Source organism: Cornus florida, unplaced genomic scaffold (assembly GCF_030987335.1).
Source record: "Cornus florida cultivar Cherokee Brave unplaced genomic scaffold, ASM3098733v1 CherokeeBrave_3.0.0_Hap2_Chr07, whole genome shotgun sequence".
Classification (NCBI taxonomy): Eukaryota; Viridiplantae; Streptophyta; class Magnoliopsida; order Cornales; family Cornaceae; genus Cornus; species Cornus florida.
Genome location: NW_026775577.1, coordinates 262,198 through 277,883, shown reverse-complemented (window position 1 = coordinate 277,883; position 15,686 = coordinate 262,198). Strand labels below are relative to the sequence as shown.

At 36.1% G+C, this 15,686-nt stretch overlaps 1 pseudogene; it reads left to right on the top strand.

Moving 5' to 3' along the window:
- Positions 1-501: 501 nt before the first annotated feature.
- On the top strand, positions 502-4,408 carry LOC132267472 (nudix hydrolase 13, mitochondrial-like; annotated as a pseudogene).
- The last annotated feature ends 11,278 nt before the right edge of the window (positions 4,409-15,686 follow it).

The following is a 15,686-nucleotide window of genomic DNA, read 5'->3' as shown; positions in this document are numbered from 1 at the left end:
TAATGTTCCTTGCAAAAACAAAATCTTTCATTGCGGTTCGCATACTACTGTTATTCAAAACAATAATTTAGAAAAAAAAAAAATGAACGAAATATTGAAAATAATTAGAACAAAAATTACTTTAAAAAGTGATATGAATTGACGGCTTGACATTATTTATTATTTAATACTAGTACTCAATTGAATGGATGATAGGATAAATTCACGTGAGATTGCCCTCACAACCGTAATTTTCTATTGTTTTAACGGCGGTTGAAGTATGTAATGAAATTACACTTTTGTCCAGAAACGTTTTAAAGTCTGCCGTTTTAAATGGGTGCCGTTGCTATGTACATCGTGCGGAAATCAATCTCTCTCTTAACTTTCTTTCTCATTTCTCCTCCTCTTTGTGGAAGCAAAGCCTCCTGGAAGGCTCATTCATTCACTCTGGGTTTCATAAATTTTCACACTCCACACGCGTTCTCATTCAAATTCTCCTGCTTATGACTTAATTGTGCCGCTCTCGCTTTATGTAATTTAGGTCTTAACCCTTCAATTAATCTCTTCTGTTTTTTTTTTTTTCGTCCATTCTTGCCTTAAAAGATTACCAATCAATATTGTTAACAACATTTGTTAAAATCTAGTTATCGCTACATACTTGTATTTATTAAACTTGGTATCACTGTCTTGAAGGCTCATTTCGCAGATAGATTAACATGTCATCTATTCTAGCACGAACAGGGCGGCACCGCCAACGTATCAGGATAATCTTAGGCTTGTTTCTGCGTGAGTCATCTCTACATCGATCTCACTACTTTTTTGTTTTTTTATTTTGCATAATCTTTAATTTTATTAATCTGCTTATGTTGCTACCCCTCCTTTCTGGTACTTCTTTAACTTGTTCACCAAGTGATGCATTTTTCATTTAATAACTTTGCATTTTATAATTTTAGTTTATGTATTCAGTGGATGAGGCTGATGAGCTTGAGCATTAGGAGTAGTTGATTTTCTTTACAATGAGGAGAAGCATCTCGGGTTCTGAATCTATAATTTTTAGTACAAGACAATGGTACCCCAAAGCCGGCCTTGTCGTTGACTTTGTTTGTATATATGCTTCTGTGAGGGTTTTGGCTTTTATCTATTTTTGTCCTCTATGTTGTAGGAACTTGTGGATCAATTAGGGTGTGAAGAAGAAGATCTGAGTGGTAATTGGATTCTTGAGGGTATTTTTCACTTCTTATGATGTGAGAGGACGTCTTAGACTATATTATCCATGCTAATAATCCTATCAGCTCTTCAAATTATTAAGCAAAAAGCAAATAAATAAATAGTAATAACCTACTTATAATAACAAAATTATTTTTAGATATGCACTTATTGTTTGCTATCATTCACTGGTGAATTGAAAATAGGATATCACACAGTGGGAATTGTCCTTTGTTTGGACCTTCCAGGGTTATCGATCTACTGTTTCTTACTGGTATGGTGTGCACAACAGGTGTATTCCTAATCGGGTGGCCAAAGATGGTGAATGTCATAGTAGTGATCTGGAGAACAGAATAGAAGTTCTAATGATTTCTTCACCAAATCGTAATGAGTTGGTGTTTCCGAAGGCACATGTTTGACCGCTCTCTGACTTACGTTTGCTATATGAGTAGTCAAAACTTTGTAGGTTGAAATTGAGTCGTCTTTATACCTCTATTTCTGTGTTATGTTGTCAGGGTGGATGGGAGGATGACGAGACTTTAGAACAAGCTGCTTTCCGTGAAGCCCTAGAGGAAGCAGGAGTGAAAGGAATTATCAAAGTAGGTTATACATTCCTTTACGAAAATTAGTGTGGTACCTTTTCCTTGCAAGTTTAATTAAACGGAAAAAGAATTGATCCTTAGACACTTTGTGAGATATCATGGATAGATTTGCAAATTCATGCGATGGATCATCATTTGTCATATATATATATACATACATACATATATATATATATATATAATGGTTTTCTTATTGCATTTGTTTTACTGATCAAAAGGGTAATTTAAATATATATATAAATGATGATGGACTAGGTGTCATTGATTCATTATCCTGTATGATTCTGGAGGAGAAAAGTAAAGGAAGCCACATTGCCATATAATTTTTAGTTGCATTTTACATTAAATTTTTAATAATTCCTGTCATGGTTGAAAATAATATAATCTAAACATTTTTTAAGCTCAAAATAAAGTTTACATTTCGGTAAAATAATTGAAATTGTGCAAGATTCCCAACTCGAGTGGCGTGTTTGGGAGGTATGCAAAATATTCAACTGATGTTACTAAAAGTATCTGTTTGTGGAATGATTTTTATGGTCTGAGTGAGTTGAAAGTCATACTAACAGTTCTAATAAGATTATATGGCATTCTTGTCCTCGCTTACTTTTATATGTAAGCATGATTTGTGCCTACGAAAATTTATTCAAAATGTGCAGTTCATTAGATTCCTTAGTGTTATGGCTATCATTTCGTTTGCTTCAAATTTTTTTAGTTTGTTGACGTCTAGTTTAGTGGCATTGTGATAAATTGTAACTCAAAAAACGAAGATGAAATTTATTGTTGAAAATATGAAGCTGAAAAGCACTTGGACTTCTATTTCAAAAGAAGGGAGGAATTTAGTTTTTGGTCTTGAAACTCCAGCATACTAATATTCTTGTCATCAATACGTGTACGTATATATGCACATAAAAGAAAATTGATAATTATTGGTCCAAAAACTCAAGCCTGATAGACAAATATTGATATGTAGATGACATATATTGATATCTAGACGGTACATGGCCCTTTTTATTTATTTATTTTCCCCTGAATTCAGAGCATATGGCTCCAAAAACTTTCAATTGTTAATTTTCAACTGTCATAGGACTTATTTACATAGCTTGTAGATATCTATGATTATGAAACTCATTGTGATGGCGATAACTGACAACACTTTGTAACCCAATTGGTGCAAATATGTATTGACCAGTGTCAAATGAATGAACAAATTACATTTGGACTTATCCTGATATCTATTTCTGTTTTGCTGCAGGAATCATATGCATGTTCCTTTGTATAATTTAAACTTGATCGTATAAGTGTCACATTTAGTTATTTTTGTTAAATTCTATCATCATTTCTTCATCTATGTTAGTTTGATGTCTCTTTATGTAGATGTGTTACCGCCATCACTCTCTTGCCCTTTAAACATTAATAATTGGAAGAATTCTATTTGTTCAGGAAAAATCTTTGGGAGTTTGGGAGTTTCAGCAGGGGACACATGTTTGCAATGGAGGTGACTGAAGTGTCTTAGGCTTGGTGTAACGGGTGGGTGCTTGCCTATTTACTCAAAAGCTCGAACTATTGGGTAGCTGCATACTCACCCATTTATACCGAATCACTTTCCCATCCGATTCCGATGTGGGACAAATGACCTTGTTACATTCTCTCCCACCCAAACTCGCAACGCCCTCGTTGCGGTTCGGGCCACCCTGGGATGCTAGCCCGGACGCCTTCCGGGCCGGGTGCTTGGCGTGACACCGGATCAAGGATTGGGTCTTGCTCTGATACCAACTGTAACGGGTGGGCGCTTGCCCATTTACCAAAAAACTCGAACTATTAGATAGTGTTGTATACTCACCCATTTATACCCAATCACTTTCCCATCCGATTCCGATGTGGGACAAATGACCTTTGTTACACTTGGCCAGAACAAGGAGACCGTGTGAGAAAAAGGGTCAGTATGCAAATTAAGATGTAGATGAATCGTATTCTGGTACAAAATGATTTCATTCTTGGGCTTGCAGTCTTTGTAGTCGCCTGATGCAGGCTATATGTTTTTGTCTAGATAGGCCTTATGAATGGTCTTATAGATAGATGTTAAGTCTATTATGACTGATCCAGAAAAGACATTGGAGTTTTTTAACCATTAAATTTATTGTTTTGGTCTGTAGTTACACATAAAAGAGGCATTCAAACTCTGCCGATATTAGTGGATGTGTAGAGCGTTAGAGGAGTTTTTGAGAGTAACAGACCTAATGGTTGAAGACAGGAAACAAGAGGCGCAGGAAGTGGTATTGGATCCACATCTTATTTCAGTTCCAGATGCTGTCATTGGGCGCTGTTATGTAAATGTAAAGCCTTCCTGTACCAAGCACCTTTTAAAAGTAATGGTTGAAGACAAAAAAGAACAACTGTGGAAAGAGGTAGTGGAGCCGCATCATATTCCAGTTTCTGATGTTGTGACGGTGTGTCAAAATATTTCAACAAACTGTTCTGTAAAGCCTTCTAGTAGCGACCACCATCTGAGAGTAATGGCCAAAATTGGGAAACTAACCGTGCAGGAAAAGATAGTGGATCAGCATCATCCTGTTTCGACGTTGTCCCAGAGTGTCGAATTATGTCGACATATTGTTGTGTAAAACTTCCGGTTACCCAACACCATAATATTAGTCCTATTAGTGCATCATTTGGGGTTATGTTTCCTGTCATATCCCTCTGATCGTGACAGGATCAGTTGTGACATCTTGTTCAGGTCATTCTTGCACTCTGTATGCAATAGTAGGGTATTATTGTATAGCTAATGGTTCTGTTATGCGACGACTCCATGTTGGGAGAGGAACAAAAGCTATTGTGAAAGATTGTTTTCTTTCTGTCATAGATATGAAGTGAAAACATTAATTTCCATTTGTTGTGAGTTCTTAGTTTAGTTATACTACTCTAGGCTCTAGCTAGCTGCAATCTTTTTAAAGCAAGAAGCAAGAAACTTGCAATTAATCAATGTATCGGATGGTGGCACAACTGATGTAAGCAGAAGCGATTAAACGTTCACAAAGAACGAGGGTTACCTTGAATCTACAAGAAAAAAGAGAATTCGCAGAGAAATATGATAATATATTGATAATTGAATGAATGATTTACTCAGCAATACATGTATTTATAAATAATAATAATAATAAAAAACCCTAACAACATAAAAGAAGCTACCGATTTTTTCGAGTTGTGCCGTTTCTTATCAAACTGGGCTTTTTCCGAATAAAAAACAGATTCATCAATATCATTCGAAAAAGAACTAGTTAGCCCGCTCGTTTGACCTTTTATTGATCCAAATAGGTTCCAAAATCTTCAGCCATCTGTTCTACATCAGTCTCCTCCACTTGAAAAGAACTAGTCCACGAGTTCAACTTTGGATAAAGAGTCTCGTCAAGAGGATGATACTCAAATAAATTTGCCACGTTGAAGGAATTAAAGATGGACATACGATCTAGAAGCTCCACCATATATGCATTATCATTAATCTCCCTTTTGATGCGACATGACCCATATTTTATGTTCATGAGCTTGCTATAAGTTAAAATAAAAAATCCGCCCTTGCGCAAATACACCATCACGATCACCCTCTTCAAACACCTAGACTCGCTTATGCTTGTCTGCAGCAGCCTTGTACTTGGCATTGAACTGTTCCAAAATTTGTTTGACTTCATCTTGAATTTTCTGGACCCTTTCAGCCATGTTTTCTACTGCAATGCTCACCCCTAAAAGTTTGGGCAATGAGACCAAATCTAGGGCATGCTTTGATGCTTTAGTATAAACAATCTCAAACGGCATCTTTCTAGTGGACTGGTTGATCATGTTGTTAAAAGCAAACCCAATCCGAGGAAGAGAAGGACCCCACTATTTTGGTTTATCACTTGAAATACACCGAATCATGTTTCCTAATGTTCTATTTACTACTCGTGTCTGACCATCTGTCTGCGAATGACTAGTGTTGCTGGGAAAAGATTTAATTTATTGAGGATATAGTGAAAGAAATGATGTAGTGGGAACTTGACTACACCCAGATAAACAATCGAGAAAAAGGATCTCCCCCTTCAAGAGATCGTCACCGGTCTTAGGTTCAATACTCTTAGGACAACGTCTAAGGTAAACATCACTGGGAATCTCACACCAGGCATAGAGGGATTCAAGGTCGTCGGCCATGGGAATGACTAAAGAGAACTCCCCCCCCCCCCCCTCCCCAAGCAACCAATAGAGAAAGAAAAAAAAGAAATGAATGACTTTTTAAAAGCTATAAAGGAATTGAACTGACCTCAAAAAATGAAGTTACAAGATCGTTGCTAAGAGTTACAGACGAAAAACCTCTAAAAAAGAATCGTCGGAGAATAATCTTTTGTTGCCAGATAAAAGTAAAAGATCGGGACGTTCAAAAAGCGAAAAAAGCGTAAGAGAAAGGTCAAGGTTTTTTAGCGTACATCATGTTGACCGAAGTGGCACAACAATGATGACACCACTAGTTCAAAAATGTGAATCTTCATGCAAAACCGACTGTATCCCCAGGCCAGCGCTTCAAGACACCATATCACTAACATCATGTCCATCGTTAATCTCACCCTAATAAATAAGAGAAATATTAAGGGGCAGGTGAAGGGACCAAATTGGTCCCTAGGCCGATCCAGCAAAACCAAGGATCATTCCCGGTTTCGGGTTAACCCAACTAAAGGTCCAGGAGCTAATTAGGCCTCTATTGGCTATACCCCATTAACCTTAGTCATAGTAAGGCCAACTCCAGGCCCAACTCCACTTGCATTCCACGTGGGCCTTACACCCATCATGGCTCAAGAAGGAGACCCAATTCAGAAAAGGCCCAAGCCTGAGAGCCAAGGGAGGAATTTTAAAGCAAATGTAAACTTTTACAAATAGAAGTTAGAGAGAGAATGGAAGGAGTATTGTTTGGAGTGTAAGAAAATTCTTTCCTAATATAGAGAACTATTTCTTGCATCTTTATATATATATATATATATATATATATATATATATATATATATAGCAGAGATTGGGATTTGACTAGATTAATATTTGTAGATCGAGAGAGAAAATGGAAGAAGGGTAACCGGGTTAGAGAGAGAAAGAAATGGATTAGAAAGTGAAAGGGTGAGAGTGGGAGAGGGGTGTTAGTTTTGAGTGAGGTATCACGTTTTAATTGGTCCTTGAGATTATAGCTACTACATCATTTATATAAGTGTATAAGTGCCAAAACAACGTCATTTTAGTAAGGGTACAATTATCTTTTAATTTTTCTGATCAAGCCACATGCTAGATTAGGGAAAAGTGTAACAAAACAATGGTTGAGGGAGTATTTCATAGTTTAAGGGGTTTTCTTGCACTACCATAATGGTTCAAGTTCTTTCCTTTTTTTTTTTTTTTTTTTTTTTTTTTTTGCATTTTACCCTATATTATATTATTATCATTTGACGTATCTTTGCTTTATTCGTGTTATATTTCTTAGTTTTGCCGTATTGGTATTGTATCGTAGTTGTGTGTGTTGGGATTTATATACCCTGGCATAACAAATTCCTATTTGGATTTAAGTGACATATGGTTCTAATATATCTGAAATATTTATGCTTTATATAATTAGTGAATTCAATGTATTATGTTTCGATTCATTATGGAATTGATAGTGTACACTTGATTACAAGATATATATATATATATGTGTGTGTGTGTGTGTGTGTGTGTGTGTGATGGCGATTAATACATGAACATAAATAGTAATCATAAATAGTTCATAGTCGGTAATTATGGATGGACTCATTATTAACTAAGACTTGAACTAGATCCGTGTTAGGTTGAGATATATTGCTAGAGCCGTTGTATGCAATTGCTCCCTATCACTGTCATGACATTTGACTCTTGAGCATGAGGGAAGTATAGACTCTTTTATTAATTAGTAATTACTTTGATTTGTTTGGCGGAATCTTCGGAATTCATAAACCAGCACTCCCCAGGGTGAAGTACTCCTATGAATAAAACCCTGGCTGAGTAACTGCTGAATCTGATCCCTCAGCTCTCTCATCTCCACTGGTACCATCCTATAGGGTGCCCTAGAAATAGACGTAGTGCCTGGAGCTAAGTTAATCACAAAATCGATTTCGCGACTAGGTGGCAACCCTAGAATCTCCTGAAATACATCTGGAAAATCATGTACAATCGGTATGTTATCCAATGATACAGTAGTCCCCTTCTCCGTTTCCTCCTCCATATGGAACAAATAAGTGCTAGTACCTCTATTAGAACGTGACATAGCTACAACGTACAAATCCCGACTAGGTATGGCAAACACAATAGACCTATCATACCAGTTAACTTATCATGGTAATGCGATAACTAATCCATCCGTTGCATCATATCATAAGTGTACATGTCTAGGACCAAAAGACTAGCTAGAAATCTGAGTCTGCCAATATCTAGTGTCACAGGCCTATTACTCCTATGTAAAATGGCGGTATTACCAAAAAGGTGTAAAAATACCCTGAGGTCTATTACATACATGTATCACCAACCTAAATCCCAACTGTTCTGAATACTCCGTAATGCAAAACACGTAAAGTAAACAAAACACTCCGTAAGCTACCCATTTTTTTTGTTTTTTTTTTTTTACTATCATTAAATCCTAGAAATTCTGCCTTCAAAACCAAGCCTACTATGTTGATTACACAAGTTCTTTTATAAACTTCTTGGTAACCAATCTGTCTTCACACCATGTATTTACAAGCAACTATTTGCTTGCCTGTTCCACAAACCCCAATTGCTCACTGGGATAATCATCTATTAATGCAACATAATCATCCCAATATAATCTAATAAAACCATATATATCACCAAAATGCTATCACACAACACAATAAAGATAGCCAAAACCACCAGTTCACTTTATTAAGAACTTTTCCAAACCAAAAACTGTCAAACGAATAATCATAAAATATTCTTTAACAGAATCTTAATGTACGTGCTTAAATTTGTACTACATTCCAACTAATACCTCATCCACTACTAGTAACTATAAGTACTCTTAAAAGAGCAGTCATCCCTGAACTCCGATTCCGTCCATTTTGGATGCAACGGTATCTCCTCCAACCTGATCTTCTTCGGGGTCTTCCTCTCCGCTTGGCTCAGCTTTGAGTACCGCCGAAGTTGTCTTAGGTCCACAGTATGGTGGCCAATCCCGCACGCAAGAAACTTTCCTTGACTTGTACTCCGATGCAACGCCTATTGGAATCAACTCTCTGGTCTCCAATTCTGTTTTCTTGGTCGGCCTTCGTAGGGGAATCACCAGAGTAACCTTCCTCAGCCTTGGGCCCTTCTTTGCTTTCATCGCGGCCCTCATCCTTCTCCTAGTGCCAAACATTTTGAAATTACAGAATACACTTGACATTAGTACTTTCTAAACGAACCATAAAGGAATTCAACGAATCCTAATCCTAAGCTCTAATCAAGAGAAAACGCTACGCGGAAGACTTAATATGAAACGTCCTAGAGACACTTGAACCTGGAGTGCTTTGATACCTACTGTGATACCTCTCGGATCCGAGACACGGGTTGATTAGGCCCAGGCCAGAACCCGAGGGAATATCTAACAATTAATATGTTATAACGAACACAGAATACAAAATTGAATAAGAATAAATATTATAAGCTGAAAAGAATACTAATATAAAATCCTCAACTGATAACACTTAACAAAATCCAATTTCCAAACCTCCATGATTACAACTCGGGAATCCATCTCTAGTGGACCCCTATTTAAAAATCCCAAACTAGATGAAAATAAAACTGAAGATAAAAATCCAAACCAAATATCTGAAAGGAAGTCCTACATCGTCGGTAAAATGGAAAATCGTCTCTGCTCAGCACGAACAAGCTTAAGCCTGGAACGAACCTACACCTGAAAAATAGGAGTGGGTCAGGCCCACGAACAAGTTCTATCCTACTACAATCCAAGCAGAGACTCGATACGCATGTACATTCTAACCAACTCAACAATAGCTAATAGTTAATATGTATATATATATAATCACACTAAAGGACTCTCACTGGATTACAGGCCGGTCTCAACCTGAATAGAGGCAACATGCAAAACGCACACAAAGTGGGCATGCGTACCTAAGCCTAACATGGTACACCTCCAACCATCATAGCCAGCTATGCATCCCAATGCATATACGCTCCCTAACGTCGATCCTGAGACTCAAGCTCATATCGAGGTACCATAAAAATATATTTACAATCCATCCAGAATCCATAGCAGTGCCGCTCAACTATGCGTTGCCTTGACACTACAAATCAATAGGATTGAACTTCTAATTAATCCATTCCTTAATTCCAGAGTAGGTAGGACTTAGCGTTTTTTGAGCTAATCCCCCTAGTATGTCACCGTCCCATACCGGTGCATACAATCCATCCATCCAGCAATTGATAATACATACCATGCATGTAAATATCAACTAAATCCATACATCCAACAATTGAGAATAAAAACATTAAATTTAAACATCAATTGTTCCATAATAAGCATACCTAAAGTTATGTATTTTAATATGCTGATTTAAACAACACAACCAAAAATCCAACAATTAACCATACAACAGTATATGTAAATATCAATTTATTCCCAAGATCCATATAATTGAGAGGACATAAATAAATGTCTGCACACAATTATAAATACATCCATTGATTTCATATAGCCATGATATAAATCATGGGTACAATCTTTGCATATTATTTAGCAATAATAATCTAAATAGCATGCATATAATTTATTTTATACAAATTATCAGGCATCTCCAATTGACTATATAACATCCCCAACATAATTAAACTATTTCAATTCAGTTGATTGATTTAAAACAGTTTGAATCCATAAATTAACCATTACGTTAATTTTATTCCAAACCTAGCATATCATTTATATTATGCATTCCAGTTAATTATCGAGTCCCAGAAGTTTACTAAAAATTAACCATTATGTTAATTTTATCCTAAACCTAGCATATTATTTCATATTATGCATTCCAGTTAAATATCAGATCCCAGAAATTCACTAAAAATTATTTAACCAGTCCCAACCATCCCTAAATACCAACTCCTATGCCAAAATCCAACACTAGACAACCCATATGAGAGTTACAAGAACCAGTTGGTGTAAAATCCCAAGTGTTGACCGGGACGCCTAAACCGGTTGATGTAAAATCCTAGGTGTTGACTGGTTCGCCTAAACCGGTTGATGTAAAATCCTAGGTGTTGACTGGTTCGCCTAAACCGGTTGATGTAAAATCCTAGGTGTTAACTGGTTCGCCTAAACCGGTTGATGTATACATCCTAGATGTCAACTGGTTTGCAAAAGTCCACTAAATCCATAAGGTGTCAACTGTTTTATCATAGATGTCGACTGGTATAATAACCATTTGATGTTTTTAACAAGGCGTTAACTGGTTGCAACCAACCAGTCAACCGAAATACCAAGGTGTCGACCGGTTCATGCCAACCGGTCGACGTGTGCACTAAACCGGTCGACCAAACTGTGACAGTTCGTCTTCCACGACTCTGGCGACTACGTCTTTTTCCGTTAAAATACTAAGGCTACTATTTTAAGTCCAGAACAACCATAAACATTATGTAAACCTCTTATGCATAATTTAAACAAATTATAATCAAGAATCATACAAGAAATTCGAAGTTAAACAGACGTATACATATATACATAATCTACTGTAATTCAAGTTTTAGCATGCTTACATAGTTAAATTCTAACCAGATTAATTTAACATTTATTTACTCCTGGAATTGTGATAGAGATGTAAAGAACACAAGTCAAAGGGAGAGAGTTAGGAACAGAACTTGCCTTACATCGACGTTCGTCTAAGTTTTCCGGCGAAACTCTCTCTGTTGGCTCACTGTTTTCCTTCCCAGCCGTCTCTAATTCCCTCAGCCCTTACTATATCGTAATAGTTTTTTTTTTTCTAAAACCCTAGTCAGAATACTACCTGAATATTTATAGGCCACTAACCCTAGGTTCAATTAAACCCTAAACATAATCCACTCGGCCCATAGAAAACTAGGTTATAAACTATGTCGGCTATGAACTGTGTACTATATGTTTGCAACTAACCCTACAGTCACGTTACGGCAAAACAAATAATGAGATTGAATAAAATAAAACAATTTAATAATTAACAATTAACTTAAACAATTAATTCAAATAAAACAAATAATCAAATAATTTCAAACAAATATTCAAATAAGGAAATTAAAAACAATTTATGCAAATAAGTCAAATTTCAAGCAAACAATCAATTAAATAAATCAAATAATCAAATAATAAATAAAAAAAATCTAATTTAAACAACAAATTAAATACCAGGACTATCCTTTTGAAATTAGGGGTGTTACATGCCAGCTCCAGCCATTGGATCAATGGTCAGTGGAAGAAGCGATCACATGCGGCTCATCTACATTTCGCATGGTGGACACCCAGCACTGCCAAACAATATATGACGCGTGAACAGCACGCGCCATCAAGGCAGCGCGTCCGACGCGCTGCCAACTTGTAAAGGCGCGTGTATGCGCGTGGGGAGCGTGGATGGCGCGTGGCAAGTGCGTGTGTGGGCATGTGACCTATTTTTGTCTTCTGCTGGTGCACAAGACCTTACGGTGGACCTCCAGACTTGTTTTTACGATTATTTTGTACTATTTTCACTCATTAAAGAGTGAATTATTACCCTAAAGTGGATTTTAAAATTATTCTCCATTATTTAAAGATAGTAGGAGTTTAATGGGGTGCAATAATTATAGCACTTAATAATTATAGCATTCAAATGTTAAAAGCTAAATCCATTGGCCATTTCATTTATTTGTTTTTTGTCTGTCATTTATTTATTTATATGATGTATGAAATGCATGGAATATATAATTGCTAATTATTATTATTCATGCATTGGATCCATGATATTTATTTAAATAATTTGATTTATATTAATTAAATTGTGAAAATTAATTAGATTTAATTACTAATTAATTAGAGGGCACTTAAGGGGAAATGAAAAATTATTTTATTTTTTAAAAAGGTGTGCCTCAAATTAAATATTAGTGAATCATTTAAAGTCCAAATATTTTCTAAATTTAATTGGATTAAAATGAAGGCGTTTTGCATGCATCATATCATGTTTTTGAATAAATAAAAAATCCTAATTATGAATGATTAAAAATTGAGTGGGAGCGAAGATTTTTATACATTACCACATGGCCTTCGTTATTATAACCATTGTAATTAGATATTCAAAAATAAGGCCCCACGCATGATTTGAAGAGTCTAAAAATTACAAGAATGATTGTCTCATGAAAATAAAAATATTAAATTTTCATTGTAATTAAATCTTTTAAAATAAGGCCCCAACCATTATTTAAAGAGTTAGAGCATTAATAACATTATACACTCAATCTAAAATCGATAGTGTTAACTCCCCAACGGAGTGGTCTACACAAGTTGATTTTAGAAAGACTAAACATAATCGGAAATCATTTCATATATAAAGACAAGTCATTGTGTGATACCCCTCGATTCTAGAGTCACGGGTGATCAAGTCCGAGCACAGATCCGAGGGATACCAAACAATTAATATATAAATAAGCACAGAATACAAAAATGAAATAAAAATAAAATAATAAGCTGAAAAAAATTCTAATTATAAAATCCTCAAAAGTTACTATTGTTAAAATCTAATAATCCAAAATAACTCCATTAATTTAACAACTCGAAAATCCATCAAGTGGACCTCTAAAAAAATCCCAAACTAGAATGGAAATAATTGAATAAAAATCCAATGCTAAATATAGAAAACAGTCCTACGTAGTTGGAGGAGCGAGCCACTATATCTGCTCTGCACGACCAAGCTCTAACCCTGGAACTGATGAACACCTGAAAAATAAGTGAGTGGGCCAGGCCCACATGCAAGTCCTATCATACTACGATCCATACAGAAACCCGATACGCAGATACATCCTAGATAGCTCAACAATAATTAGAATAGTCCATATATGTATAAATACACACTATAGGACGCTCACTAGTCCAATAGGTCTGTCTCAGCCTGAGTAGAAATACCATGCAAATCGCACACATCATGGTCATGTGTACCTAGACCTACTAAGGAACAACACCGATGTCCAGTTATCCATCCTAGGCGATATACGCACCCTAACCATGGTCCTGAGACTCAAGCTCATACCATGGCACCATAATATATATATATATATATATATATATATATATATATATATATATATATATATATATAAAGTCCATATACTCCTAATACAAAATATCATCCATCTGGTATAGTGGCCTAATATATGTATAACAATCCATCCAGAAACCAAAGTAAGTCATTCAATTGTTTGTTGACATGACACAAATATGAGTAGAACTTAACCTTATGGTTAATTCATACCTCAATCCAGAATAGGTAAGACTTAGTGTTTGAACTAATCCATCCCTAGTATGCCACCGTCTCATACTGGTGCATACAATCCTCCAAATAGCATAATTGATAAAACAACACTAAGTATTCATCAACCATTCTCCAAAATATGCATCAATAAAGTTTCATACATATATGACGATATTAGGCATTCATTATAGAATCCTAAAAATCATGTTCCAACTATTTAAATTGCTAAAATAAACTAAAGCATTTAAATCCTCCAAATCAATCATAAATTGATACAGTTTATAGCAAATTAAATACCAAATAAATCCCAACCAAGCATAGTTAATTGCAAGTAATTCACTATACTTATAACTCTATTTAAAACATAATTAAACAGTATTAAATCATATATAACATAATCTCCGAGTTCCATTAAGTAAGTTCATTAACAACCAGTGTGCAACATATAGGATTTTCTCTAAATTCATCTTGCCCCGTTCTTCAGTCCAGTTATGAATTAATGTTTCCCTATAATTTTAAAGGTCTATAGCAATCCTATACATCATTTAAAACAGTTTAAATAGAGTGCAAATAGCCTGTACAGTCCAAACACATCCTAAAAACAGGTTAATACGCAATTATGGGCGAGAGCAGGCTCTCACAAATTGAGAGCCTGCTCCATTAACATGGGAGCTGACTCCCTACCCTTGGGAGCCGGTTCCGTGGAGCTAGGAGCCGGCTCCACACTTCTTGGAGCCGGCTCCATTGATGAGGGAGCTGGCTCCCTCCTTTTAGGAGCCTGTTCTCTGACTCTCTGAAGCCGTTCTGCGTTTCTGCTTCGTCTTTCTCGCCTCCGGCGATACCCAGGGCCTCTGTAATTCTTTTAATACTTGTTCCAGTGTTTAATCAATGTCCCAAAATATTTATAAGACATCGACATGCATCAACGATGTCAATTAAACCAAGCTTAAACTTAAAGACAGTAGGATTCAGTTAAGAACTTTAAGAATTCGCAAACCAGTTTAATTCAACGAGATTACATACATTTTAAACATGCATAAAAGATATTTTTTAGCATTAATTAAATCCCTGGAGTCTACCTAGGCATGCACAGAACACAGGTTTACGGGAAAAAGTTAGAACAGAGACTTGCCTTTAGGTTTCCGTTCAAAACCTTAAACCTCCGTCTCTGAGTTTTCCGACCACCTTCTAGACTGTCGTTCCTCACCCCCGTTGCTCTTGGTTCAACCCAGAGCATGAGTCAATTACTCCTCCTTGGTTTAGCCCTTGACCCTAACCAAAACCCTAACTTGTCTCTATCTATTCTCTCTCAAACCACCCTAATCTTTCTCTCAGCCTCCACAGGTCGTAAATAGAGTTCTAAAAACCCTTGCAGACCCCTAACTTATATATATATAGGCCTCAATGAAAA